The sequence below is a fragment of the Cavia porcellus genome, unplaced genomic scaffold, assembly GCF_034190915.1.
Source record: "Cavia porcellus strain 051 isolate PalLab524CR breed Dunkin Hartley unplaced genomic scaffold, mCavPor4.1 scaffold_24, whole genome shotgun sequence".
Lineage (NCBI taxonomy): Eukaryota > Metazoa > Chordata > Mammalia > Rodentia > Caviidae > Cavia > Cavia porcellus.
In genome coordinates, this window is record NW_026947507.1 from 26,229,483 (window position 1) to 26,243,859 (window position 14,377).

Here is a 14,377-nt window from a genome sequence, read left to right on the forward strand (position 1 = left end):
TTCTCCTGCCCAGCTTTCTTTCCTCTGCAGCACAAAGTCCCACTTGAAGCACTAGATACCTAGTTTACTACACTTTTGCTTTGTCTGTATCATGGTATATAAGCTCCAATAGGGCAAGGACTTTGTATAGTTTTTCCATTTCATTCATTGCTTTCTTCTAGCTCGCAACAAAGTTTACTGAATTAAGGAGGTTCCAGTCCTGCCATTTGATGAATCTGGAAAATAATTTATCCTCTCCAAATCCCACTCTTACCATTTTTAAGATACAGATGCTGACAGTACTTCCTTTATGGTATTGTGATGAGGATAATATGACACAAAGGATTAAATATTTTAGTACATGTTCTAGTGTAGTGTTCAGCAGAGTGCCTGCTCTATAATTAGAACATTATTAGGTTTACATCTACATCCAAGTTTATCTTAAGAAAGTCTGTCTAACCACAAATTAATACTGGTTTGAGAATTTAGCCAGTTGGCAACAAAAAGAAAAATAGATGCCTGTGTCTTTGCTTTCTTTGTATTCGTAAATATTCCATTTAAAACCTAGCTGCAACTTTAAAAATACTGAACATACAATTGGTAGTGTTAATGTCTAGATCTAGATTCCATAAGTGTAAAAAACGTTTAGTAAGAAAATATTGGCTTCTAATATGGACAAACCATGTGGATAAATCAAACTCGGTCTAATAGGTGTCTGACAACTAGATCACACTTCTTCCTTCTGTGCCCTGTTTCTTCTGCTCTTTTCCTTCTGTGGACACAAATCCAGCTACTGCTAGGATCCTCGGCCCATAGGTCCCGGGCTCTCGGGTTGGAGTTTCTATTACCATAAAGGGAATAGAAAAGGAAATATGTATCTCGATGGACATTTACTTTGCCACAGTGTTTAAAGGGAAAGAGAGAAGGGAGGGTCCCTTTGCCATTGTAGTTGGGATTGTAAAAAATCCTTAAAAATTTCAAGATGAAGCTGAGTGTATTTTCCTATCACAACTGTGTAATATATAGTGGTTCAGTTCTATGCTTCCATTAATAAAGCACAAAACTTCAGCTACTGTCTCTGGGATGGCCTGGGAACCTAACCATTCAATGTGACACGGTTTCAGTGAAAAAGTGTGTCCAAAATTCCCAGTGATGAGTTCACAGATCGATCCAAGACTACAACCCATTGGAAGGCAGAAGACGCCTTCTCTGCAGGTCTGACAGTGTCACAAAGGCATCACCGATGTGGTGAGTAGTGACATAAAGCTTCAGTTCCGTGTTTGGCAGCGAGGCTACTTCATTCCTGTGCAGATGGGACACCTGATTGCAATTCTAATAGCAGGAAACGCCGCAGCCCACTCCAGAGAATTATGAGCACCAAAGAGCCTGGTTATAATCATTCATTCTCTTCTTTCCACTTTCACTGTCAAACTCCAATAGCCCTTCCTTTTACTTAGTCTTGTTCATCTTCTTAGGAGTCTATTTTTAACATGTTATATTTTTTCTAAATGCAAAATTTTGCCAACAGAAACCAGAAAAGTCACCGCTCATTTCTCCTGGCTGACACACCTTGTGTGCAAATGGCAGTTTCTCCCTGAAGAGGAAACTTTTCCATCCAAAAAGCCTTTCAGCTTCCAACAATCAGAGCCAAACTGTGAAAATCACCAGCTTTACTTACCATCGCAGAGAGACTTTGGCAGTCGGGCTACCGTTTAGTCAGCAGTGAAATCTGGGCTGATATTAGCTAACCATCCCACATTTTCAGTTTGTTTCCTCGTAGTCATTATCCAAAATATACAAGCAAGAGCGGCTCACCTCACTGGAATGGCTTACGTTACCAATTATGGTTAACCGTAAAGCACATAACCAAAAAGACAGCTCAGATTTACTGTCGGGAAGAAATCTGCGCCTGAAGTAGTCCACATGTTGGGCAGAAAACTGTGAAGCTCCCTGGCTCCCAGTGGAGCTTGTCTCTCCCAGACACCTCCAGCTTTCTTTCCTCCCACACTTTTTCTAGGACAATAGGCTATTGCTTTCTAGTCATTACAGCTTCTCCATCAAGCTCTTCTCTCTCATCATCTCTAGTTCTTTGTCCTCAGGTATAAAACCCGATACGGAGCTTCCTTGTAATAGGTGGAATCTTGAGTGGTCGCTGGGCAGAAGAACCAAGAGAAGCGGAATGGTCGGTTATCTTAGTTTGCTCCTGGGGAGACTACCTACCCTCTCCACATCTTCCTTTCAAGTCTGATAAGAATCTACCTCTGGAGATCTGTCATGAAAGGATATTACCAGAATAGGCTGATATGCATCAAGCACCTCAAGTACTTTCAGACAAGTGTTTAGGGATCCTTGAATATATTATTTTTAAAAAGTGTATCTTTAGTGGCTGCCTCCCACATTTAGTTATGAAAGAGGGTTATTTTGAAAGATATTGAATGATAGGTTGCTATTACAGTGAAGTTTGACTATCCAATGTTTATACAGAAATATGCACAAAGAGAAGATAATGTCTAATACATGTATTTCCAATGCCCTATGACAGTGAAAGTAATCTGGAACAAGGGTACAAATTAACGATTCTCTGGACAATCACAAACTGAACAAATTAATCATTTTCTTTTGAAATAGCTGCTTCAGCACTTCGAGCAGTGTGAACTCTTTGGTAATTTCCAGGAAATTCTTTCTGTTTCAGAGAAAATTTGTTGCTTTACCTGTCACAGAGCCAAAGATTTACTGTAACCTAGAGAAAATAATATATGGGGGTGGGGGAAGAGGCAATGATCCTCAACGCAGTCCAGTATCACTCCTGAGCAAAGTTTGGAAAACCTTAGTTTTAGGTTGAAGACAAATTTCAATGCAATGTGTTAAGTGCCATTGTGTTTTTATTGTTATCTTTAAAAGTTTTATGAAATTGACTAGAAACTATATCTGGAGCCCACAGGATCTAAAGAACACAAAGGCTACTGTGAGAAGGTCTCAGCTCCGCTGTTTACTAAGTCGGAGTCCCCACCTGGCGGACAGGCCACGCAGTTATTACATCATTTAAAGCAGGTGAGCCATTGTACCACACCAGCTACCAGAATTTTATGATTCATAGATTTCAACAAGCCAAGAAAATAAAGCTGTATCATTTCCAAACATCTACCCATTCTCCTTACTTCGCACGCGAAATGTCCACGTGGGCGTGTTTTGTTACTCAATGCGCATGCTAAGTTTTTATAGAGCTGTGATGTGGGCACCAGGCGACTTGCCCTCACTCCTTTCTCTAAAGCTTTTTTTTTTTTTTTAAAGAAAAATCAGAAAAAAAAAAAAAAAAAAGATTAGTTCAAACCCTGTTATCTAGCTCTTGTCTGCTTTTATAGGTTTACTGTTCAAATACTGACCATGTGACTGCCTAATTTATAAAATCTGACAACCACTCTAAGGCCTAGTAGCACATGTACTTCCAACCGTCTCTTATCAATCAGTATGAATAGCCTAAGGGAAAAGGTGAAATGCGCTCAAAACTTTTATTAAATCAAAGTCCACCGGTGTTGGGGGCACCTTCAGCAAAGGATGTGAATGGTTAGTGTGAAAGATGGCATCTTTGGGCTGTGCGCTGGGAAGCAACCCAACCTCTCGGGACAAAGAGCAGGCCAGCTTTCCCTTGGGTAGTTAGGGACAGTTTGCCAGAAGGCTCAATGACTGGAATCCCGACTGTCCTTACAGGCTGACCCCGCAGTCTCCCAAGGCCTAGCCTAGGGCCGGCGGCCGGGGCGGGGCTGGAGCAGCGGGGAGGGGCTTTTCCGCTGTGTCCCTAAGACCGCACCAGTCGCCCAGGGCAGTCTGTCCGTGCCTTTCCCCGCTAGTCCTGCGACGGCAGACCGAGGTGGACACGCGCCAGCTCGGCCTCCTGCAGCCTCCCCGGGTCTGATGAACTCACACCCGTCCCGTGATCGTCTGCGGACCAGGTACGGGCTCGGCCTGTCCAGGCTTGCTGCTGGTGTGAGACGCAGTTCAGCGCAGGCTGGAGGGATAACTGCGTCCCAGGAGACCCAACCCGGCCCCACCGCCCTCTGCAGTCCCCAGCCCCCAAGGGCGCCCCCTGCAGTCCCCAGCCCCCAAGGGCGCCCCCTGCAGTCCCCAGCCCCCAAGGGCGCCCCCTGCAGTCCCCAGCGCCGGAGCCAAAGTCCCAAGCCCCGGGCAGGCTCCAGGATGTCCAACTCCCTTCTGGACGGTTCACCTTTCAGGCCCAGGCCACCTCAGGGTTAAACAAGGCAAAGGACGGGAAGCCCCCCGCTGAGAGCACGCGTCACGCGGGGGAGGACCTGGCCGGCGTTCGCTGGATCAGGCTCGGGCGGGCTCGGCGCTCCGCTAACAAAGGGGAGTTCCGGGGCCGCAGCGCCGGAGCCGGGGCCACACGGCAGCCCGCCCAGAAGACGCACCAACTTCGCGCGGGGAACTGCGCCCCCACGGTCGGGGCAAACTTTCCCGGCAGGGCGCCGAGATTGGGAGGGGCGCGGGGCCGGCTGAGCCTGCTCGGAGGACCCCTCCCCCCGCCAGCTGTTGCAGGATGAGGTCATCGCCCCCCACCCCTGGCTGTCCCCTTTCTCTGCCCTCTCCAAGAGCGGCCACGGTGAAGTGTGGGCTGGGTCGCAGAAGCCACAGTAGTGGGAGGAATCGTGCGTGGCGGCAAAGCATCCTCTCCAAACCCCGACGCTGTTAAAACGGTGCAAAAAGTTCCTTGTGAGGCGCAGCTTTCCGAGGTCCGTGCCCGCACCGGGCGGGCGGGGGCTCAGTCAAGGGTCGGCGGGGGCCTGAGCCGCTGCTCGGTGCCCACTGGCCCGTGCCCCGCCCGCTCCCACCGCGCCCCCTGCCAGTGACCCCGTGGACTCCAAAGCTCCCGCCCGCCGCGGCGCCCCGGTCCCCCAGTCTACCTTGAATCTCGGGGCCGCGCCCCTGCCAGCTGCTCGCGATCCGAGGTCCGGCGCGAGCCGTGCGCGCTGCAAGCTCCGGGCTGCGCGGCCGCCCAGGTACCGCGCTTTATAGCGAGCGAGCTGCGAGCCGCGGGTGACTCAGGGAGACTCCGACGCCACGCCGCGGCCCGCGACCTTCAAAATAAGAGTCTGCAGGGCCCGGCAAACGGAGGAGGGAGGCGTGGCTGGGGCCTGGGAAGCAGCCCCCAGGTTAAGGGTACCCCGCCCCTTCTCCTAACCCGGTCCCGCCCTTTGCATCCTTGGGTCGCTCGCCCCTTCTTTGTGACAGGTTATAAATCGGGCTTTCCCAGAGCTTTGGGGAAGAATGGGTAACAGGGAAGAATTATGAACTTTTCCAAACCGATAGAGATGTTGCCTGCATGTCAAGGATAGTGCTATCTTTTATAGACTAAAAAGAGGTGTGCGTAATCGCAGCATTCAGGAGGCTGAAGCAGGAGGATCACTGAGAGTTTGAGGCCAGCTCAGGCGATAGAGTGAACTGTATCATGCAAACCTGTCTCAAAGATAAATACAATAAAATATAAAATAAAATAAAAAAGAGGTGTGCGTGCGCTATAAATGCGACCCTGGGGCGTAGTAGGAGAAAGGAATGAAAGCTGTGGGTAGAATAAAAGCGTGGAGCTGGGGGGTTGGGCGGGGCCAACCCCTGCCTGCTCGCAAATCTGCGAAAAATGATTGTAGAGAACAAGTCAGGTCAAGCCTGGGGTGGTGACCCAGGTCTGTACTCCCAGCACTCTGGAAGGCTGAGGCAGGAGGATTGAGTCCAGCCAACACAACTCAGCAATTTAATTAAGTGAGATCCCGCCTCAAAATAAAAAATGAAAAAGATCAGTGACAAGGCTCTTGGGTCCATCTTAAGTACCCTTTTGCCTTCAAAAGAAAAGAAAAAAAAAAAAAACAGGGAAAAAAAGGAGACCTTGGGCTACGCGGTGCCTTTCACTACCATTTAGCAGCATTTTAGGAAGTAGTCCCTCCGAGGTCATCCTTGTCTGTCAGAAACTACTCAAGGCCCCAGTCACTTCCAGACTTGTACGCGGGAGTGTCCCTAGAAATGTTTAAGACAAAATGAGCTCGTAAATTCCAGAGTTAATTTCTTATGTACAAAGTGTCACAGAGCATGCTCTCGCTCTAAAGCCAGATCATCAACTTTTCCTTTCACCCGCTCAGCCCGGGATGCCCTGGCTCTCAGTAATCCTCTGGAAGATGGCTTAGCCCACTGCCTTTCCTTGGAGGAGGGGGTGGTAACATATTTTTTGAAGTTTTTTTTTTTTATTACTACATGTTTGTAGTATATAATGACTGCATTCCTTGTGGGGAGTTGGTGCACCGTAACACATCTTAACTGCTTGTTTTAAAACAGCCCACCCCATTTCCATCTGAGAAAGGTCTATTTCCCTATTTGCCATTGTTTAACTTTTGATTCGTTTTCTTTTTTTATTAAATTAAGACTTTGAGTTTGTCATAGAAGAAAAACCACGCTTGTTTGACAGGCATTGCTGGAGTGTGTCAGAGACGTCACTACCAGTATCACAACAAGGACCCAACGTGAAGAAAGGGGCATCGCCCGGCTTAGCACAGTACTGGCAGCCTGCGAGCTTTTCACCCACTGCCTTTCTTATAAGGAACTCGGACAGCGGCGACCTCAGTACCACTGAGCAGGGGTCGGGGTGGAGGACGGCACTCTCTGTACTCTAGACTGTGACTGCCTCGCCCTCCTATGTTTGTGAACAGCTTCCTCCGGGCTCAGTCTGTTCAGAGCCTAAGTGATAATTAATGCTCAGTAAAAGGTGACGGTAACTCTCCCCCATCCCCGCCCCAACTGCGTGTCTGGTTTATTTCACTTAACATCATGGTATCAAAGTGATTCCATTTTCCTACAAATGACTCAAGTTTATCCTTCTTTATGGCTGAATAGTACTCCATCGTGTGTAAGTACCACAATTTTAAAAATCATTTATCTGTTGATACAGACTGCTTCTGAGATTTATCTGTTATGAATTGTATTTTCATCAGGTCTTTTATTTTGAAAATCTTTTTTTTTTTGGTATTTTAAATTCTATATTTTGTCCTGTTTTAAGGAACAGCTGAAAAATTTTTTTCTCCCGTCCTGTAAGTTATCTTTTCACTCTGTTGGTTACTTCTTCTGCTGTCTATCAGTTATTTCTGCCTTGTCTCTTCTGCCACAGTGTGTGTTCCTTAACTACTTGGGTCAAATCTGTCATACATAATAAGCTGTCAGTGGACTGACTGAATGAAAATACCTAATATTTGTTGACCTAAGTATTATAACAGGCCATTTCTGTAAAGTGGTCAACGGTAAAGGCCAATAAACGTCAATTAGATTTGAATACCATCCAGAACACTAGTTTAAATGGCCTAGTATCTTTATCCTTATCTTTATTGATATTAAGAGTATTTCTTAAAAAAAAAAAGAGTATTTCTATATTCTCAGTCCTAGGAAAAGTTTATATGTTTATTCTCTCTCACCCTCCACAAAGTCAGAAATATTAGTATTGATTTTAGGTGAAAAATTATGTCTGTAAAATAGTCAAGCAATAAGCCAAAAGTCAATGTGTTCTTGCAATTGTATTCCTAGAGATAAATATTGTTAATCACCTACAGTATATTTTTCCAGACATTTGTGTGTGTGTGTGTTTAAATACATATTTAAAACACAGATTAGGTCATTGTTTACATATAATTCTCTAACCTAGTTTTCAAAATGTCTTAAATCCTGCAATCACTTTCCCAGGTGTGAGACAGGGTATTACCACCTTCTGTTTCTGAGAGAATAGCCTAAAGTCTCTACTGGCCTGGGGGCAAATTTTTTCAAAAAGTGAAAACTCTGACATTCCACTATTTAATTTCGCTCTTCTTTGAATCTGTAGCTTGCTTATTCCCATGTCAAGTGGCCACGAGGGCAGCAGTAATGACATTGCTTGGTCTGTCGCAGTGTGTTCTCATCAATGGTGGTGTGACTCAAGTCAGCTCTAAAATGAGAGTCAGGAATGATGGTCTGAATCATTAACTGTGCAGCTCTGAAGCTTTCTTATTTCTATAGTAATGAGATTGATTCAGCTGATGAATTTTTAAATCATGGTTCTTAAATTTGTGATTTGATGATAGAAGCACAGAAACAAAAAAAAGCATCTCTGACTAATAGCATATCCAGTGTTTACTAGACATGGAAGGGGAGTAGACAGGAGGGCTGATTAATTCAGAAATCATCCCTTCCCTCAAGAGGCAGCAGGAGGACCACCGCCTCTGCCTCTCTGGGCTCTAGGTGCTAGCTAGGAAGCATTGATACAGAACAGCTTTCATGTTTCTGTGCTGACATCCAACAGGATTCCAGGCACTGATGGGAAACAACTTCAAGGTTTTTATGCAGGAACTGTGGGAGGTATGGATACATTTTAGCTATCACCTTGGACAAGTCCCAGAATTGCTAACACCATTGGGACAGTAGACCCAACGGTGAGAATTCTGGCAAGTTTGAAAAAGAGCATACTATCCCTCTCTGCAAAGTGCAGATTCTGACCCACCACCATTGCTTTACATGTTTTTCTTTATTCTCTCTTCACTAAAACTTAAGCCTTCTGGTGGTTTTAAGGTAAGATGAAAGGGGGGGAGGGAAGCACACAGTGAAATTTCATTTCCCTGGAGCTGCCTTTGAGGGATTCCCTCTGGATTCCATGGAAATGTTTGACCAAGTGTCCTCTCTAGGGCTTCCATCTCATGTTGGCTCAGAGATTTATGGCTTCAAATCCATTTAATTTGGGATAAGGCATTTAGCTCAATTTTCTAGTTGCTTGGGGGAGAAGTGTGGAATAGGTAAAGATGAGCACTTCCACATTTTCACAAAAGCAACTGTGAACTATAGATGATTAAAAACTGAAAGCACAACAAATGAATACTTAAAAAAGATCTTCAGTCAACAAAGAAGATCTTGGCAGTGAAGGCTCATTGAATATCACATGCATCTATGTAACCACATACACATGTATATATGTACATCTATCATATGTACTTGTATGTGTAAAACTTATGGCAGGTATTATAACATCTATCTTATTACTCGGAATTGGTAATAATACATTTTGTAAAATGGATATTATTAATAAATCAAATAAATGTCTTCTGAGTAACATCCATTATAAAAACTGTTAGCAGAAATCTACACAGCCCATTTATGATTTTCTCATTTAAAAATGAAAACCAAAATCTACATTTTCCTTCTTTCTATTTACATGAAACAGCAAAAAACTGTTACAATGTTTTCGTACATTTTTTTAAAAAACAATATTTTAATGGAAATTATCAAAACTTCAGATTTTCTTGGATTTTTGGCCTCTGGGGTAGCACACTTTTTATAATAAGACTTTTCTATACATTTCTTCACTGTGATAAAAGGTTTGTAAAACAGATATTCTGATAGCAATATAGCATCAAGGTCTATTTTCATTCACTTCTAGTGTTTTGATATTATTTTTAATTCTTGTTGGTTTGGCTCTTGCTGTATTTTCAAAAATTACAAGAACCCATTGGTTCTTTTGTGGATACTACCTTTGCAAGGGCTGCCAGTCATCAGCATAGAAGAACAACACTAAACAAGTAGAATCTTTTGATTTTGGTTCCAACTAATATTATTTTAAGAAAATGTTTCTGGGAACAGAATGCTCAGGATCAGCTTTTATCCTACTCATTTAAAAAACAAACAAACAAGCATTTACCTCAAAAAAGTCTTGGACCATTTTGAATTTGGATTTTGTGACATTTTATATAAAAACATTTATAAATCAACATTTTATTTGAATTACTTTTGTTTCCTTGTTAGTAGCTACACATTATTTTAATAAAAAGAAAAAAATTGAAAGGTGGGTTTTCTAACGAGACTAAACCCTGTGCATTATTTGATCATGAATACACACTATGGTGGGGAGGGAAAGGGTGAGCCACCAAGGACAATTCATACTTTCAACATAAAAACAAATTGATGTACTCCCTTGGCCAAGATAACTTTCTGGCTCTTTGGTTCGTACATAACTTTTTATGAAGAATAAAGAGAAAAGATAAGAGGGAAAATGGGGCTTTTCGTAACTGTGCAGCTGTGACTGGAACCCGGTGGCCATAAAATATTGTGTCAGAGGGAGCAGGACAAGCAGAAGGTCTGCAGTCCTGGTAAACAGAAGGACAGGCTAAGTTAGTGAGAGCAGAATAAACTTGAACTCCTAAAGAACAACTCCAGGGAGCTCAAGAAGTCAGAGACAGGAGGGGACCAAATCTAGGGATGAGGGTCCTAGACAGTGGACAGTGGGGTCAGCCAAGGCTGTTTCCATGACCAGGAACCTTATAGAGATTTGTTTGCTCATTAGTAGAGTGAGAGTAAAGGACTGACCTGGACTCTGCTGAAAACATAGAGCTGCGGCCAGAACAGAGCCTGGCGTAATGTGCATGTGTTACACACTGGGTGGGGGTTGGTTTTCTTTCCCTTTTTAATCTCAGGAAATTTTTTGAGTGTTTAAGAAATAACAATCTGAACTTCACAGGAGCTGGCACTATGGCATCACTTTCCACTCATTCCCTCAATTTATCTGATCACACAAACCATGAAGAAAATCACCATTACATCCTTCTTCCCGGGACAGGAGGAACAGATCTTTTACCTAAGGAAGGACTTAGTGCTGCTGAGCAGAGGACCTGGGATGTTAATCATGAACTCTAGAGCCCAGACTCTAGGCAATAGGAATTTGGAGTAAAATAAAAGTGCTTATGTATGGAAAATTCATTAACCATCCAGGATCTTGAGATCTTTGTTAGCAAATCAGTAGTTCATCCTTGCAGAATGGGACTGTGAACAATGCTGTGTGCTTGGCCTTAAAGAGTTAAGCCGTTTCTAAATACATCCTGCTTGATTCACAAGAGGGCCTGACTCATTATTGAGTATCTTTTCCAAATCAAATGAGTTCTGCTGGCTGTGATCATCCACAGATTCCATATGGATTACTGAAGAAGCACAGTTTTAAGTAGGAATTTGCCTTTTTACGTGTCTCTCCTGAGTAAATGGTAAAATATGTTTAACTTTATCCTACATAAGAAAACCCTTAAGCTGTATCTTGTAAATATAGCTAGTAGTAACAAACAAATATGGTATAATCAGGTTAGGAATACACATTCTTTTTTTTTTAATCTTTTTTTTTTTTTGTCTTTTTCATTTTTATCGGTACCAGGGATCGAACTCACGACCACCTGCTTGCGAGGCAGGTGCTTATGCCGCTGAGCTAAATCCCCAGCCCCTGGAATACACATTCTATATTAGTCTCAAAGGTAGCTCATGAATCATGGGTGAGATGGTACATAACTATCTTAGTGGATTCTCTTAAAACAGTTACTACTGGTGACACCATAACAAAGAATCTATGTTAAACTTCACACAGACTCTTTAGAAAATACCCAAATCAGCCACAACGGTATAGCTGCTCCCAGAAATACAGAAACTAAAAACCATCTTGTAAAAGAGCCGCTACATGTGTACCATATGTTTTTCAGAATGAAGTCAACGCAGAGGAAACCACAAACTCCAGCTATATAAAGAGGCTGTGCTTATTGGAGGGATGGAATCAGTCTCTTTTCCCTGACTTGGATAAAGCGATCATCTTGAGACCCCTTACGGCTGAATGTGCCTCCCCATACATATGTACTGGAAATTTAATCCCCACTGAAGCACCATTGCTGCATATGAAGAAGAGATTAGGCCATGAGGGAGGGGTGAATGGTTTCCCAGTGCAGGTTATCACCATGTCACCCCTGGGTTCTTGTTAAGCCAATGATTTTGGGATGACTTTCCCCTTTCTCTCTTTCTCCCCTCCTCTCTCTTCTTTCTACCTTCTTCTATGGGATGTGCCAGCAAGAAAGTTTTGCCAGATTGCTATTCCCTTGCCCTTGGACTTACCAGCTTCTAGGAGTACGAGAAATACATAACTTTTCTTTGTAAATGACAAGAAGGTCTGCGGTAGTCTACTGTGACACTGCAAAATGAACTCACATTTTCAGCTTGACATTCCATGCTTTTGAATTAATGAACTAACCCTCTGGGTCAAAGTAATGAGATTATGTTATCTAAAGTACTTTGTTTTTTTTTTTTTTTTTTATCAAGTAAATACATAGTAATTTACTTGTGTGCTAAAGGTTTTCTAGCAAAGGAATCCAATTGCTAAGCGAATTGTTGAGATTGTTTGTAGCTTACATCTTTAACAAAATAAAGTGTACAAACCTAGATTCTATTATGGAAAGGGAATGGGAAATGAGAGAGGATGGGGGAAATAAAATATTCTAATTAAATTTTCTTTAGAAATAGAAATACAATGGATAGATTTTAAGTTGGAAAATTTCCTGATGCAGGTCACAAGGCCAATAGGAAGAAGTATTTGGTAACATTATCAATTAAAGGAATAAACTTATTTTATGTGACTGACAAAACAGTTAACTTAATAATATTGTCACTCCTGGTTACAGGCCAATTAAATGAGTTTTATTGGCACTGTTGATAAAGCGGAGTACTAGATTTTAAGAAAAGAAAATAAGAATTTCAATAAATGTAAAAAATATTTGCATTGTCCAAAGAAGAATTATTAGTCTTATATCAGTATATCATATTTGTCTATTTGTTTTAGTAAGTTTAGAATTAAAATATTTTGAGGAAATTTGGTCAATTAATAGAATATTATGAGAGTGTTCAAATTCAATTTTGGCTTAGTCTGATATGTTCAAAGAAAAAGTAGAACCGTATAAATATTTCCAAATGCCTATTTATTTTACAATATGTAATGAATTTTAACAAAATGCAGCTCATAAACAGAGTTCAAGAGAGAAGACTGTACTAATGGAAATTGGAGTTTAGAACATTATTAAAATATAATTTCTAAAAAGAGTTGACAAAGAAAGATTTGCAAAGTAAAGTTTTCAATACAAGAAAAAAGAAATACCAGAAACCACAGATAGATTAAAGTCCCTTTTTTTGAAAACCAAGCTCTCTGCAAGTTGCATCTCATTTTTTCCAGAATGCTTCATTAGATATCAGGGTATTGGCCGCAGGTATGTGCATGTGCTAGCCCATTGTAGCAGAGGTCATTAGCTTATAGGTGGTGACTTTATGATCTAACTTCATTTGTGGGTGGTACAAGTGGAAGCTTGACATAGCTGTCATTGTTCCCTTGTTTGTTTGTCCTCTTAACAGCACTTAATGAAACTTTGTATCCTAACAATGAATACACTGGTCTGATAAAAATTATCCTTTGGAGTTAACTCCATTATAGAGAATGCAAGCAGCCTGTTCACAGCATAGAAGAATTAACTTTGGATTTGGTCGCCTGACCTCATGGTCATCACACTGTGATCTAAAGCTCCATGTGAGCAGTTCTTGTAGAACATACCAGGGTTCCCACTTGTGTGTCTAGGCCAAGAGGGGTTACTCAATCAGGGATCCGGAGCTACCCATTGCTCAGAGAGCAGCATCAAGAAAAGCAAAAGAAAGAATTTAAATCCCTGAAGCACTTAGAGGTATTCTGCATTATAATAGGGATAAAACATAGGTGAGGAGAGTTGTGGTTTTATGAAATGTCTTTGTTCATAATCTAGGGCAGGACTGGTTTATCCTTTAGACATAGTAGGTATAGCAACAAAGGCTCAAATACTTTTAGCAACCTACAAAAACATTTTAATCATTTTTAAACAGAGAAAAAATAAATATAACAATGTAGTAGAAAGAACACAGCCTGAATGATAGTTGTCTTTATATTAGAACACTTATTAGCATATAATTCTAGTTTTTAATGGAGAAAGGGACTCACAAAGACAAAAGTACCCAAAGCCCCTGAAAGCCATAATGAAGCTCTAATCTTAGGTATCTGATGTTTTCCTAAACTTTTGACATTTTTCTTTCACTAAGTATAAAGATAATCCATACCATCCATTCTCTATTCATGGCTGTGTTCTATGTGAAACTAAATCAGTAGGTGTCACACGTTCTTAAAAGAAAACATGGATTTCTATTTTGTAGCTCTTTATAATCAGAGAGGAGGAAAATAATCAACTGTTAACAACAGGTGCTTTGCAGTTGTTCATTCATTTGGACATTTCTTTTATGAGTTAATTACTCATAGGTCCCTGTGAACGATCTTCACATCTGGGAAAATAAAGCTGCCCACTGAAAGTGAATTACTAGCGCGTAGGTGAAACACAATAGTTAATTCATTTGGGTATCCTTAAAAGGCTGAACAAAAATCCCTGAAGCACTTAAAAGGTGGGCTTCATGTCTAAAGAATGAGGTGGCATCAATTTGGAGGCTGTGACCTGGGAATGTGTGGCTCTTGTTCAGCAGCCAGCTCCTGGCATTTCCTTGGGTCACCCACTCAGCCACCACCTTT

At 42.0% G+C, this 14,377-nt stretch overlaps 1 protein-coding gene and 1 long non-coding RNA gene across 6 annotated transcripts in view; one reads left to right on the top strand and one right to left on the bottom strand.

The window, feature by feature from the left end:
• Palld (palladin, cytoskeletal associated protein) overlaps positions 1-14,377 on the bottom strand; it is a 368,121-nt gene that overhangs the window by 70,506 nt on the left and 283,238 nt on the right. The gene's annotated exons all lie outside the window — the stretch shown is intronic.
• Positions 3,780-5,493, top strand: LOC106027549 (uncharacterized). Its single transcript, XR_010042619.1, has 2 exons — positions 3,780-3,929; positions 4,209-5,493. It is a non-coding gene; the product is annotated as an uncharacterized LOC106027549 (long non-coding RNA).